Genomic DNA, 17,011 nt, shown 5'->3' on the forward strand with positions numbered 1-17,011 from the left:
TTGTTCTTGCTGTCTCAGGGTGGCAGAGACAAAAGAAAATCCACATATAATTAGACCTACTCAGTTCAAACCTGTATTTTTAAGAATCAGGCCGGGTACGGTGGCTTACACCTGTAATCTAGTACTTTGGGAGGCTGAGGTGGGCAGATCACCTGAGGTCAGGAGTTCAAGACCACCCTGGCCAACATGGTGAAACTTTGTCTCTACTAAAAATACAAAAATTAGCCGGGTGCAGTGGTGCATGCCTGTATTCCCAGCTACTCAGGAGGCAGAGGCAGGAGAATCCCTTGAACTCAGGAGGCAGAGGTTTCAGTGAGCCAAGATCATGCCACTGCACTCCCGCCTGGGTGACAGAAAGAGATTCTGTCTCAAAAAAAAAAAAAGAAAAAAAAAAGAAGAAGAAAGAAAAAAAAGGAACCAACTGTATTTGCATTTAAAAACACAATTATTGTTTTGGGTATTGCTCTACACAATTCAAAAATATTTGAAAAATTATATCTATAGTTTGAAAAAATGGTTGGGTACTATGCTTAAACTTTACCCCACTCCATTCCTCCCCCCATAGTAGGCTCCAGTGTCTACTGTTGCCATCTTCATGTTCATGAGTACCCAAAATTTAGTTCCCACTTATAAGTGAGAAAATGTGGTTATTTGTTTTCTATTCCTGTGTAATTTGCTTAGGATTATGGCCTCCAGCTGCACCCATTATAAAGCTCCAAAATAATCTCCTTTGACTCCGGATCTCATATCTGGGATGCATTGCTGCAGGGGGTAGGCTCCCAAAGCCTTTGGCAGCTCCACCCCTATAGTTTTGCAGTGTTTGGCCCTCAAGGCTGCTCTCACATGTTAATGTTGATAGTTTGTGACTTTTCCAGGTGCAGGGTGCAAACGGCTGATGGATCTACCATTCTCTGACGTGGAAGACAGTGGCCCCCTTTGCATAGCTCCACTATGCAGTACCTTAGTGGGGGCTCTGTGTGGGGGCTCCAACTCCACATTTCCCCTTGGCACTGCCCTAGTTGAAGTTCTCTGTGAGCACTCTGCCCCCACAGCAGGCTTCTTCCTGGGTACTCAAGTTTTTCCATACATATTTGGAAATCTAGGCAGAGTACCAAGCCTCAATCAGTCTTGCATTCTGTGCAACCACAGGCTTAACACCATATGATAGCCACCAAGCTTATGATAACGTGTGTTCTCTAGGGCAGCAACACAAGCAGTATATGGGGTACTTTGAGCCTAGGCTGGAGGCAGAACAGCCAAGTTGCAGGAAGCAGTGTCCTGAAGCTATTTAGGGCAGTGGGGCCATGGCTCCCAGCACACAAAACCAATCAGTCCTCCTAGGCCTCAAGGCTTATGATGGAAGGGGCTGCTGTGAAGATCTCTGAAATGCCTCCAAGGCCCTTTTTTCTGTAGTTGGTGCTACAGATGCCTGGAGATTTGCCTGGGCATGGGCATGGGCCCATGGATCTTGGGCCCCCTGCACCAAGATCTCTGCACAGGAGAGGTGGGGTGACTCACACTGCTGAATCAGGCAAGTAGGTGCTCTGAATGCCTCTAGATTTGCCTGTGTGTAGAGCAGAGAGGGCCTCCCTGCATCATAGTCTCTGTCCAGGAAGGGTCTGGGAGCTCAGGCTGCTGAACCAGGCAAGTGGGTGTTCCAAATGCCTGGAGATCTACCTGGACATAGAGCAGATAGAGCCCAGCTGCAACAAGATCTATGTCAAGGAAGCATGAGACAGCTCAGGCTGCTGAGCCAGGCAAGTGGATGCTCCAAATGCCTGGATTTCTGCTTAAGGGTAGAGCTGAGAGGGCCTTCATGCACCACAATATCAGGAGAGTGAGCAGGCTGGGGCACCAAGCAACAGAGTGTGGACCCGAGTGCTAAGCTGTCCCTGGCTACAAGTCCTGCTGCCTAGGAGAAAATGCAGCTGTAGCAGTACTTCTCTGGAGCCCCTAGAGAATTTGCTTGGTATGTATAAGGAAGGGCACTTTGATATTCACAGAAACTATTAAGAAATTGGTGCTAAAGATCTAGAAAACAGAATTCATCAAGGCAGCTGCCCTCCAAGGAAGCTAACCACAGATGATAGCTTCCTCTGCCTTCCATATTTCCTCACCTGGCTGACCAGAACACTGTCTGAATAACCCATGGGCTGAATAACCCATGCCTTCAAACTGTTTGAACACAGAGATTAAGTACTTGTGATAAGGCTAAAGAATTAACATAAGACCAAGGAATAAATCGATAAAAGACATTCTCAGAAGGTATTTATGAAAAACAAGAAACTCCATGTTTGCCCTTTATAACCATAGCTAACCTCTACAAATCTCCAGTGCAAGATGACCTTAGCTAACCCCAATTTCTCTAATTCATTCTTATCAGTGTCCTACTTCTTGATCCTGTGACCTATACTGGTCTTGTCTCAAACAGGCAAGAAATATTGGTAATAGAATTATGAATAAATTAAATGAATAAATGCAGCTTATCTACAATATTAAATTGTTTATGTATCCATATTTTAAAAATGGAAACTCATTTCTTTTTGTTTCTAATAAAAGTAATATGTGTTTATTCATTGAAAATAAGTATAGAAGTTTAAGACCTCTCATAATCTTACCCTGTAACTTATCTCTTTAACTCCTAAAACAAATTAATTTGGGCATGTATTTTCGAACTTATAAACACAAAGGCACATATACACACACGCTACAGTGCTTATTTAACTTAATACATATGCTTTGAATATTTTAACGGCTGAATTGTTTACTACTGCCTTCATTCACTATATTTTTAAAGCAATTTAGTGTACATTTAAAGCATAGATTATTTGATCAATCTGACAAGCATTTTTTTCTGCCTGCAATTGCTTTTTTACTGTTGCAGAAATTACTTGTAAACATCTTAGGGCATACATATTTACACATTTCTATTTTGTTCTCATTTAATTTGTATACATATTGTTAAATTGTTCTTTTAAATTGACATATCAATTTACATTATGGAGTCTCGCTCTGTCGCCTAGGCTGGAGTGCAGTGATGCTATCTCAGCTCACTGCAAGCTCTGCTTCCCAGGTTCACGCCATTCTCCTGCCTCAGCCTCCTGAGTAGCTGGGACTACAGGCGCCCGCCACTATGCCCGGCTAATTTTTTTGTATTTTTAGTAGAGACGGGGTTTCACCGTGTTAGCCAGGATGGTCTCTATCTCCTGACCTCGTGATCCGCCCGCCTCGGCCTCCCAAAGTGCTGGGATTACAGGCATGAGCCACCGCACCTGGCCTCCATTACTATTATTTTCAAGGTGGTATATACTGACACCTTTACTATCAGGGGATACTAATCAATTTTTAAAATATTTTAATATTTTCTTGCTCATTTCAGTAGGATTTTGAATGTCATAGGAAATACAGAAATAAATAATTGATATCCCAGAACTACAAGTCAGGAGAAACATTTAGTACACTAATTTGAAGTATTTTTATAATTTTCATTTGTTATTTAAAAATAAAATTACAGCTGTGTCTAGTGGCTTGCACCTGTAATCCCAGCACTGTGGGAGGCCAAGGCATAAGGCTTGTTGAGTCCAGGAGTTGAAGACCAGCCTGGTCAACATAGCAAGACTCCATCTTTACAAAGAAAGAAAGAAAGAAAAAAAAACAGAAAGAAAACTAGCCAGGCATGTATGGTGCACTCCTGTAGTCCTAGTTACTCGAAGGCTGAGGTAGGAGAATTCCTTGAGCCCAGCTGGGAGGTTGAGGTTACCATGAGCTGGGATCACACTATTGTACTCCAGCTTGGGGGACAGAGTAAGACCCCATCTCTAAAAAAATATAGTAAGTTAGAAATGTTTTATTCTATAAAAATATATTTTATTTTATAGATTTGCTAAAGAACACTAATCCTCTAAAGTAAAAAGAACACAGAAATTTCTAGTAGTCATACCTTTTTAAAATATTTGTCAGGTTTTACAAATAATTTTAATATATAGAAAATCAGAATACCAAAATACTTGACATAAAATGGAAATTTCATTATATATGTGTGTATTACACACAAATATATTGTATATGTATTACACACAAATATATTGTATATGTGTGTATTACACACGTATATATTGTATATGTGTGTATTATATTTATTTGCATACATCTCAGCTATAAACTGAAATCGAGATGAGGAAGTCGTATCACATTGTTACTGGCATGTCTATGCTTAGGGTAGAAGACTGTTAACTGAAGGCAAATACAAACATGCTCTAACTTAAGAACACAACACAATAGCTTTGGTGAGTTAAGCTCTTTTTATTCCATGAAAAGTTCCATTAGGAAAGAGTTGCCAAGGGGAGAAAGAAACAAGTCAAATACAAAGTTAGAGAAAAGGGTGATTCTGTATGGTGCCTCAGATCAAACTTCAGTCATTCCTTCTTTCTGCTCACCACTAAGAAGCCCCAGTAAGCTGCTTCCGTGGTAAATCTGGACCCTGCGATAGCAGAAACAGGTGTTTCTGAATTGCCTTTCTACTTTTCTATAGACAGATCACTGCCATTTCTCTCTCTCTCTATATATATATATATATATGCATATATACATAAATAGATATATGTACATATATGCAGATATTTGTACATATGTATATGTATCTATTTATGTATATATGCACTTATTTTCATATGTATATATCTGTAAGTTCACTGACCCTGAAGATATTGCAGGTTTGGTTCCAGACTGCTGTAATAAAGTGCCCCACAAATTTTTATTCTTATATTATAAAAAATATATTTGTATATTTATATAAACATATGCAAACAGATATTTGTACATATGTATATATGCCTATTTATGTATATATGCACTTATTTATATATGTACATATTTGTAAGTTCAGACAGACCTTTGAGATATTGTAGGTTTGGTTCCACACTGCCATAACAAAGTGAATCACAAATTTTTATATTATATTTATATTATAAAAATATACGCTTATATTTATACATATATAAACAGTTATTTGTGCCTATGTATATGTATCTATTTATGTCTATATGCGCTTATGTATATATGTATGTATTTGTAAATTCACACAGACCTTGAAGATATTGCAGGTTTGGTCCCAGACTGCCATAATAAAATGACTCACAAATTTTTGGGTTTCCCAATGCATATAAAAGTTAGGCTTAGACTATACTATAGTCTATTAAGTGTGCAATAGCATTATGCCTAAAGGTCAATGTACACACCTTAATTTAAAAATATTTTATTGCTAAAAAATTCTAACAATCTTCCGAGCCTTCAGAGAGTCATAATCTTCTTGCTAGTAGACAGTCTTGCCTCGATGTTGATGGTTGCTGACTGATCAGCATGGTGGTCGCTGCAAGTTGAGATAGTTGTGGTAATTTTTTAAGATTATGAAGTTTACCACACTTATTGACTCTGTTTCACAAAGGATTTCTCTGTAGCCTGAGATGCTGTTTGATAGCATTTTACCCAAAGTAGAACTTCTTTCAAAATCAAAGTAAATCTTAAACCCTGCCACTGGTTTATCGACTGTTGTCATTTCAACAATGTTCACAGCATCTTCACCAGAACTAGAAGTCAGCTCAAAAGAACCATGTTCTTTGCTTGTCCATTAAAAGAAACTCCTCTGTTAAAGTTTCTTCATGAAAGTGTAGCAATTCAGTCACATCAGGCCCCACTTGTAATTCTACTTCTCTTGCAATTTTTACCACATTTGCAGTGACTTCCTACACTGAAGATTGAACCCCTCAGAGCCATCCATGAAAGGTAAAATCAGCTTCTTTCACATTTCCAATAATGTTTATATTTTGACCTTCTCCCTTGAATCACAAGTGTTCTTCATGGCATCTAGTGTGGTGAATCCTTTCCAAAAGATTTTCAATTTACTTTGCCCAGATCTGTCAGAAGAATCACTATCTATGGCAGCTATAGCCTTGTGAAATGTATTTCTTACATAATAAGACTTGAAAGTCAAAGTTACTTCTTGATCCTTGGGCTGCAGAGTGATAAGAGGCATGAAAAAAAAAAAAAAACCTTTAATCTCTTTGTACATCTCCATTGGAGCTCTGGGGTGCATTTTCAATGAGCAGTCATATTTTGAAAGGCACCTTTTTTCTGAGCAGTAGGTCTCAACAGTGGACTTAAATATCTAGTAAAACATGCTATCAACAGATGTGCCATTATCTAGACTTGTTCCATTTGTAGGGCATAGGAAGAGCAGATTTAACAGTATTAAAGGGCCCTAGGATTTTTAAAATGGTAAATGAGCATTGACTTCAACTTAGTCACCAGAATCATTAGCTCCTAAAAAGAGTTAGCCTGTCCTTCAAAGGTTTGAAGGTTTGAAGCCAGGCGTTGACTTCTCTCTAGCTATAAAGTCCTAGATGGAACCTTCTTCCAATAAAAGGCTGTTTAGTCTATATTTAAAATCTCTCATTTAGTGTAGCCACTTTCATCCATCGTCTTAGCTAGACCATCTAGAAAACTGGCTGAAACTTCCACATCAGCACTTCACTTTGCACTTTTTTTTTTTTTTTTTGAGACTGAGTCTCGCTCGTCCCACAGGCTGGAGTGCAGTGGAGTGATCTAGGCTCACTGCAAGCTCCGCCTCCCAGGTTCATGCCATTCTCCTGCCTCAGCCTCCCAAGTAGCTGGGACTACAGGTGCCCACCACCACACCCGGCTAATTTTTTGTATTTTTAGTAGAGACGGGGTTTCACTGTGTTAGCCAGGATGGTCTCGATCTCCTGACCTCATTGTGATCTGCCCACCTCGGCCTCCCAAAGTGCTGGGATTACAGGCATGAGCCACTACGCCAGGCCCACTTTGCACTTTTATGTTACGGAGATGCCTCCTTTCCTTCAACCTCTGCTATATTCAAAATTTTCATCTGCCACTTATTCACCTCTCTTAGCTTTCACAGAATTAAAGAGAGTTAGGGTCTTGCTGTGGATCAGGCTTTGGCTTAGGGGAATTTTGAAGCTGGTCTGATCTTCTATCCAGACCATTAAAACTTTCTTCACATCAGCAATAAGGCTGTTACACTTTCTGAGCACTCACTTGTTCACTGTAGTACCACTTTTAATTTCCTTTAAGAGCTCTTTCTTTGCATTCACAACTTGGTTAACTTTTTGGTAGTAGAGTCTTAGTTTTTAGCCTGTGTCAGCTTTCAACATATCTTCCCCACTAAGCTTAATTTTTGTAACTTTTCATTTAAATCGAGAGACTTGCAACTCTTCTTTTCACTTGAACACTTGGAGGCCATTGTATGGTTATTAATTGAACAAATTTTAATATTGTTGTGTATAAGGGAACAGGGAAGCCGAGGGAAGAGAGATATATAGCATTGTACACAATGTTATCTAAAGAAAAATTGTTTTTGATTATAAAGACTTCCTCTTTAGTCAAGGCTTTTAACATGGAGCAAATTTTTTGAATAAAATGGAAAGTTTCCAGCACATTGAAATGTGTATTGAAACATCTTACGTTTTCAGATAAAAATTTGTATTTATTTTCATATTATCATTAAATTTTAAATGATCATTGCATTTTTATTCAAAAAAATACTTTAAAGTTTGAGGGAGAGAAGAGAGAATGAACACTGCTTTCCTGTAATAGTATTTGGACAGCTACCATTTAATAGCTCACAGCCACTTGGCCTTTCTCTCACAGAACGGCAGATTGTTTCTGTGAGATTAGAAACCAAAACAACAACAAAAAACTATATAATTCACATTTCATAAATTTATTTTATTATGTAATATATATTTAATATAATTAAATTAGAATTACATATATAAATATATTTAACTTCAGTATTCAAAATAAGAATTATTATATCTTTGCACAATATATTCATCTAGTAACCTCACGCTCACTCTTTTAAACCACTACTTGGTATAACTTTATATGTTTTTGCTGTCATGCAAACAGTTTTCTATAATCAAAAGGCAAATGTTCAACTTTGCCACGCTTATTCTTCTGGTTCAGTCCTTAAAAAAAAAAAAAAACAAGAATACAAGGCATGTTTCTGCCTACTTATTGCTGGACAGGTTATTAAGTGACTATCCAGATCCACTTCCGTTAGAGGCAATGTTGTTATTTTTAGGAAGCTGGAAAAGATAACTATAAACAATTGCAACTAATGAAAAATAGTAGTTGGCTGAGCATGGTGGCTCATGCCTGAAATCCCAGCACTTTGGAAGATCGACGAGGGAGAATCACTTAAGCCCAGGAGATCAATACCAGCCTGGGCATATAGTGAGACTATGTCTCTACAAAAAATTTTAAAAATTGGCCCAGTGTAGTGGTGTGTGCCTGTAGTCCTAGCTACTTGGTAAGCTGAGGTGGAAGAATTGCTTGAGCACAGAAGGCGGAGGTTGGAGTAAGGCAGTTAGCCAAGATTGCAACACTGAACTTCACCCTGGGTGACTGAGATCTTGTCAAAAACCAAAAAATAAACAAACAAACAAACAAAAGTAGTACTGGAAAAAGAGGAGAGCTGTTCTATGTGGCTAGACATGCTCTTTACACATTAGCATCTTTTGCAATTCCTTACCTAGATCATTAAATAAATACATAATTTATTTAATGCATTGATGTTTATTAAAATTTTAATACATATTAAGATGGTTTCACTACAGGTATTACCGATAATAGATACTTCAACACAGGTTCAGAAAATCTGCAATGCATGTCTTCAAACTAGTAAATTTTATTCCTTACCAGTCTTGTCAGCATAATCTCTTTATTGACACCAAGAGTCTTGGATCTAGGTCAGTCAGAATGTAGCAAAGGGATGTCAGAGCTATTGTGGTCAGTGAGTAGACATTAAACAGGAAGTTAATAAGATATTTGTCATATAAATCTATACATAATATAGGCATATATTTTCCATTAATTCATATTCATTCAGATACTAACATGAATTGAGCAAGACTCTGCCTCTTGCATATAATACATGTGTTCTAAAGACAATGGGAAGATTGGAGTTGGAATATACCAGCAAATGCAATCATTCTAAATTAGTGACCTGGGGGATTGGGCATGAATCCTAAACACAGTATGAGAAATTATTACTCTGTAGTAAAGGTTTCAATAATACATTATACACATTTCACCACTCAAAACACCAAAGGAAATCTGTATACAAAGCAGCAACATGGTTAATACTGTTTCCCTATTAACTTTATGATGCATAATACTTATATAATGCTGTGAAAATGCTCACTTACAATGAAGGATAATGACTACAATAACACTTTATTCAATGCTTTAATTTGTCCCATGAATCATCCAGGCCTATATAATTGCATTGGTAATATGACACTATTGTATAAACAGGTCTTGTGCAAATGGAATGGGTCCTTCCTAACTGGGCCATGGTAAGCACTTCTATGAAAAGATTTGCTAGGTAATTTTACCTGAATGTATCCGCTCTCTCACAGAATTTACTTTTTTCTTTTTTTGTAAATCTATACATAGACTGAAACTTGATTGTCCTACAACACTAAAATAAGATTGAGGAAGTTTTGCTGGGTTTTCAAGTGCTGTATTGATTCCTAGAAAATATTTATTTCTATGCATTAATAGTTTTATGCTACCTACTGTGGATATTATATCTACTTCTCCTCATACTTAAGTGACGATGAGGCATTATAATTAAATAATAAAATGTGAGCTATATTTAGTTATATAACAAGTTAATGAAATATTTCATGTAAATGAGTGGCTAGATGGAGAAGTTTTTGAAAGATCAATGGGGATTGTGATGATTATGGAATATATATCAACAATGAAATGAGTATAATGCTGATTTTCACTACAGAGAATGGTAATGCAATTATGACCAATAATATAAAAACATGTTTAAAATTATCTAAAAGATATGTATTATCCTTAAAATGCAATAAGGAAAGGGTAAAATATGCCCTATTTGAATCCCTGTCAAAAATTCAGAAAATTATCAGAAACAAATATACAGAAATAGGCTAAGATAAATTAAACTTCTATAGACTCTGAAAAATTATAGAGTTTTTCAAAAGGCAACAGATTTTCTTATTCTTTTTTCTTGTTTTTTAAATGCCTAATCTTTGAGGCCTGCAGTTTACAAAAAATTATCTGAGCATGATGATAACCCTAGGATCAGAACTGAAGATTACTGCAGACCCAGAATGAATAAAAAACCAAAATGTTAAATGGGGGGCTCAATTTGGGCCTATACATTTTATATGATAAGATGCAGCCAATAAAATAAAGCTACTGAAGATCTCACATCAACTTAAGAAGTACTTGTGTTATAATGTTATGTAAAAAAATCCACAACATAAAATTAGATCTCACATGATAACTAATATAGAATAATGGAAGAAGATATATAAAGATGTTAACAAAAAATGGCTTTGGATCATCAGAGAACAGGTTTCATTTTTCAATACTAGCAAATTTATTTTACATTTTAAAATTACTGTAATAACTATACATTTTATAACTAAAATGTAGCAATGTGATGTAAAAATGTCACGGCTACTACTAGATGTATTACAATCATGGAAAGGGAAAGGAAATCAGCAACGATGTAGAAATTTGAATCAGATAAAGATTGAATTAGGTGAAGAGCTTTACTTAGAGATACTTAAGTTACAGTCTGGAATATAGTCATCCTGTTAATGTGTTCAAATACCATATTTATTTTGCTGAAAGATTCCATATTTCAGAAGAGTCATACTTTCCTGAAAATTCAAGTCTTGCAGTGGTATGGAGAAAAAGAAAAAAAATAGAGCAGAAAGAAGAATCAGAATGCCAGGGGCTACTGGGGACTTGAGGTGGTGGACTTATTAGTAAATAAGGTTTGTATGTTGGTTTCAATATGAGGGCAAGATTTGAGCAAAGCTTTGAGAGAGGAGAGAGTGCTAGCCAAATCGATATATAGGCTACACTGTTTTAAATAAGCTGACATATTGCTTCCTTTTTGAAAGGTTCTGGAATCCTAGTAACTCTAATGCAAACAACCACTTGACCTCTTTGGAACATTTACACAAATGACCCCACAGCACTCATAATTAAAGTTAGTTTCTATTCTGAGTTGCTAGCTGAAATTATTATTCTATTAGGATTTTGTTCTATATTATTATGTTATTAGCACTATGGGAGTTACCAAGAGAAGCTGCTCAATGATAACAGCCCCATTAATGCCTCTAGTGAAATACTTTAAACAGTTCTTTATTGATCTTGGTTCCAAATACATCAAAATGTTGTATTACAGTTTTGTTGAACTATTCACCCTACTGGCATTCTGAGGTGGCTACATTCCCAGTTCAAAAGTTCTTATTCTTGAGCTCCAGGTAGAAACGAAGAAATAGCAAAACTGACCTAACTGAAAAATGTGGGTTGACTTTATTCAAGCTTTTTAATCATTAAAAGAAATATTTGACTTCTTTTTTCCGTATTAGGAATGTGCTAGTTGTCATTTATTTGTATTAAATTTATATAAATATACACATACACACATATATACATACAAAGTAAGAAGCCCCAAGAATAAAGACTGCAATGAAAATATAATTTATTATATGAAAGCTCTAAATTCTAATTCACTACTCTAAGACCAGTCCAATTCACAAGTAAATGAATGACCTGAACTGACCCTCAGACAATTAATCAAGAGGTCTTGAATGTGTTTCATTCTAACCCTAGTAAAGATCTATTTAAATCATAGTTTCTGTCATGAAATACGTGTATATATTCTACTTGTGGCTGAAGTTAAGCCAAGGCTAAATTTGTAAACAATTATTCTATATTTATCATTGAGCTTTATGATATGCCAGTTGGCCTGGTTCTGATTCAAATGCATCAAAACGGTAGCATACGCAGTCTTGCAGAACTGAGGCTTCCTTTTGACAGTGCCACTATTGAGGGCCATAAGGAGCATATAATAACTGAAGTCACTAACATAAACTCAACAGCATGTATGATTATTTAATTATTTTACTTCAATCCAAATAATTTTCTAACTTCATGAAGAGTAAGACCATCAACAGCAAGTGTACAGAAGGTAGATGTCATTAAATAATTTATAATCAAGTCCACAGTGAAGAATATATACGATGCTGTTGTTTTCATGATATTCAATTAAGGCAGTCATAGTGCCAACTATTTCACTATACTGAGGCAAACAGATATTTGCTAAAGTATTTTGAATCATTTATTACTCAGTCAGTTGGGTAAAACTTTATTTATACTGAAATTAACTGAATTTTGCTTTCTACACCTGATCTTAGCCAAAAAGCCAAGAAGTGATTGAATTTTGCTTCCTTTTCTATCTCACATAAATGTAGACTCATACTCTAAACGGTTTCCCTGTCTATTGTGAATAGTTTCTATGAAAGAAGGTCCTAATATTTTATATAAACTGTATATATATATAGTAACAACAACACAGTATGCTATTTCAAACACCAAAAAGTGTCATTCTTTAGAATGATGAAGTGCTCTTCGTCGTTCTAAAATGTTGATGAAATTAAATTAAAATTGTACTTTATGAGTTTACCATCAGCCTGTAAGTAAGGTCATCTCATCATTCTTACTCAAACATGAAATAATATGAGTAAAATAAGATTTAAATAATTAAGATGCATACGTTAGATTTGGCAGAAAGAGAAAACTTCAATTCACTAGCATTTGTGCCTCCAAACTGTATCCTATATCACTATTGAAATCAGAAAGGAACATAAAACAGCAATTTTAAAATGTCAATTTCTTTTTAATACATGAAGTTAGATCTGCCATGTGTTGAACAGATTTTTCTCATACATTATACCTTAAAAACTTTATTTTTCATCTATTATGGCTTGAAGGTTTTTCCATTGACCTATCTAAAACAGTTGAGATGAAAATGGACTTATACTTTTTAAAAGCTAATTTAATTAGCCAGTCTCCATTATTTTTGCCAATATTTATTTTGGCAAAAGTAAATAAATCTATATTATGCTGTAATAAATTATATTGGAAAAAGAAGTATATAACAAGTTAATATTTTTAAAAATATGCTCTTTGTCATTCTAAAATGCCAATGAAATTAAATCAAAATTGTACTTTGGGAGGCAGATCTGTTGACAAGAAAAAAGAAGTGTTCATGAACGCAGAGCATGCCCCTTCTTTTAACTGATTACACTCTGGCTCATAAAAATGTGTAGTAAGTAAACTGTATGTACTTCACTGTATTACTGTAAAAGAGATTCATAGGAGATAACTAGATATTAATATTCAAAGGTCAAAGCAAAATCAGGAGATGAATTGAAAAATACACATTTCCCCAAAGTCTCTATTATAAAACAGTAAGAATAAAAACTCTCACTGACAACAGAAAGTTCAAATTTTAACCATATGCTCAGAGCTCATATATGATTTTCAGTTTCTGTGCCAAACTCTTCCATTTCTAAAAATCTTTCATTTTCTCTTCTATATGAAAATAAAGTATTTTGATATATAATTAGAGTTGAATAAGCATACATGTTTTATATTTATCCTCCAGAATAAACATGTTGGTTTTTTTTCTTCCTACTATTAAGGCAATTTCATCTTGTGAAATCACAAAGCCTAGTGCTTTACTGGCCTCTGTTGTTACAATCTCAGTATAACACTTCTACACATGCAGTGTAATACCATTTTGATATATTTGATGAAAAAATAATGTGTAGTCTAAGGTTTTAAATGTGCCACAGAAGAGGAATCAAATTACTGTCAGATTATACAAAAAATTAAGCAATTCTTTTTGAAATAATATGTGGCATATAATTGCCACACATCAGACATACATTGAAGTGAGAAAAACCTCATCTTCTAAAAGTTCCCTTAGTTACTTTTTATAAATCAATTAGATAGTGCTTTCTGTCTCAGATCATATACGTTCCTAGCAATCAAGCTAAACATATCCTGGCAGAAATCCTTGATGCATCTTGCCAAACATGATGTTAATATAGATTGAGAATTTCTAACCCAAAAATGTGAAATCTGAAATGCTCCAAAATTCGTAACTTTTTGAGCACCAATGTGAGATAGTGACACCTTTGCTTTCTGTTAGTTCAATGTATACAAACTTTATTTCATGCAAAAAATTGTTTCAAATATTGAATAAAATTAGCTTCAGTTTATGTGTATAAGGTGTATATGAAACATAAGTAAATTTTGTGTTTAAACTTGGGTCCTATCCCCAAGATATTTCATTATGTCTGTATAAATATTTCAAATCTGAAAAAATTTGAAATCTGAAACACTCTGGCCCCAGGCATTTTGGATAAGGGATACTCAACCTTTATTCACTTTGTAATGCTGAACAGGGATTGTGTGAAGTAAATAATACATACTGCATTACAAAAAACACATCCAGGCCATAATTAATTTATTTAGAGTCAAGAGATTAAGCCTGTATTTTTCCTGTGTAGAGATGGTAACCACTGAAGTATCAATTTTACCAAATTTTCATCAAAGAATGTAACTCAGTTTTTGCTTGATAAGATACCAAGGTACACAATATTATTAGAGATTTATTTCAATGACACGTTAAATGTTTCCTAAACTTTTAATTGCATAAATACAGACGATAAAAATAGCAAAGAGATGCTTTCTAGGTTATTAAAGAATAGGAGAAGGGCCGGGCACAGTGGCTCATGCCTGTAAGCCCAGCACATTGAGAGGTCAAGGCAGGCAGATCACTTGAAGTCAGGAATTCGAGACCAGCCTGGCCAACACGGTGAAACCCTGTCTCTACTAAAAATACAACAAAATTAGTCAGGTATGGTGGCGCCGCCTGTAGTCCCAGCTACCCGAGAGGCTGAGGCAAGAGAATTCCTTGAACCCAGGAGGTGGAGCTGAGATCGCATCACTGCACTTCAGGCTGGACAACAGAATGAGACTTAGTCTCAAAAAAAAAAAAAAGAACGAAGAAAATAGCAGGAATTGTTGTCTTAAAAATGTCATTGAGTGTGCCCTAATCATCTTTGTCTTAATGTAAAAGCTCAGCTGTCATCTTTGCTGACAAACTAAGGCTTTACTATAAAGCCTACAAAGACTGACTCTCCAGGTAGTCCTTTTCCTCCCAGCTATTGTCCAGATCAGTACTTTCCAAAGGAAAGATAACTGAGCCACATATTAATTTTTAAGTAAAAATAATAAGTAGAAGAAAAAGAAGAAAAGGAAGGAAGGGAGGAAGGAAAGAAGGCAGGCAGAAAAGGAGGGAAGGAGGGAGGGAAAGAAGAAAGAAAATAAGAAAAAAAAAGAGAAAAAGAAAGAGAGAGAGAAAGAGAGAAACAGAAAGAAAGAGAAAGAAAGAAAAAGGAAGGAAAGGACAAAGGAGGAGATGAAGGGAAAGGAAAGGAAGGAAGGGAACTTCTCAAAGATATAATATTTCTGAGTTGGGAGAATATGATAAAATACATATGCAAAATATTCAGAACGTGAGAAGGTGTTAAGAGCAAGGGTTAAAAATGGAAAAGGAAAGAGGGATAGATAGATCCAGAGGTTGAGGGCCCATTTGCAAATTTAAAAGGGTGATCAGAGTGTATTATAGAGGTGGTGATATGTTTTAAAGACTTAAAAATGTCAAGGAAGTAAACCATATGTATAAATAGGGGGAAGAGTTTTTCAGGTATGGGGCACAGTAGATGAATAATTCTTGCTAGGTGCATGTTTATGAGAGAAAGGACTAGCTGGATTTCCTAGGCCAAATAAGAATTCCTAAGTCTAGCTGGGGAGGTGACTGCACCCACCTTTAAACATGGGGCTTGTAACTCAGCTCACACTCGACCAATCAGGTAGTAAAGAGGGCTCACTAAAATACGAATTAGGCTAAAAGCAGGAGGTAAAGAAAAGTCAAATCATCTATCATCTGAGAGCACAGGGGGGAGAGACAATGATTGGAATATAAACCCCAGGCATTCAAGCCGGGAGTGGCAACCCACTTTGGGGGGCAATCCTCTTTGGGTCCCCTCCTATTGTATGGGAGCTCTTTCACTCTATTAAATATTGCAACTGCACACTCTTCTGGTCTGTGTTTGTTACGGCTCGAGCTGAGCTTTCACTCGCTGTCCACCCCTGCTGTTTGCCACTGTCGCAGACCTGCCACTGACTTCCACCCCTCCGGATCCAGCAGGCTCTCTGCTGTGCTCCTGATCCAGCAAGACACCCATTGCCACACTGGATCGGGCTAGAGGCTCGCCATTGTTCCTGCATGGCCAAGTGCCTGGGTTCGTCCAAATAGAGCTGAACACTAGTTGCTGGGTTCCACAGTTCTCTTCCGTGACCCACAGCTTCTAATAGAGCTATAACACTCACTGCATGGCCCAAGGTTCCATTCCTTGGAATCTGTGAGGCCAAGAACCCCAGGTCAGAGAACAAAAGTCTTGCCGCCATCTTGGGAGCTGCCCGCCACCATCTTGGGAGCCACCAGCCACCATCTTGGGAGCCACCAGCCACCATCTTGGGAGCGGCTCACAACCATCTTGGGAGCCCTAAGAACAAAGACTCGTCGATATCATCTAGTGTCAGAAAGAGTCAGGAGACCTATGAGACTTAGGCAGAGCGTGGCACTAGAAGAAAAATAGAAGATGTGGGCTGAGGGGAGATGGGTGACCAAATCATGGAAGACCTTATAGACTATTACAAAGACTTTACCTCGTAATGTAAGAATTAGAAAGCCTACGAAGGATCATTGCTAGCTGCTAATACTGAGAATAAACTATACACAGCCATAAGAAAGAGTGAAAATTAGAAAATGTGTCCAGTAACTGGGTAAGAGATAATAATGTCTTATTCCAGGGCAAAGGTGTTTATACTATAGTCATGTTCTGGGTATAGCTTGAAGATTGGGTCAACAGAATTTGCAGACAGATTTTTTTTTTTTTGAGACGGAGTCTCGCTCTGTTGCCCAGCCTGGAGTGCAGTGGCACGATCTCGGCTCACTGCAAGCTCCGCCTCCCGGGTTCACGCCATTTTCCTGCCT

The sequence above is a fragment of the Pan paniscus genome, chromosome 5 (assembly GCF_029289425.2).
Source record: "Pan paniscus chromosome 5, NHGRI_mPanPan1-v2.0_pri, whole genome shotgun sequence".
In the NCBI taxonomy this organism is placed as follows: Eukaryota; Metazoa; Chordata; class Mammalia; order Primates; family Hominidae; genus Pan; species Pan paniscus.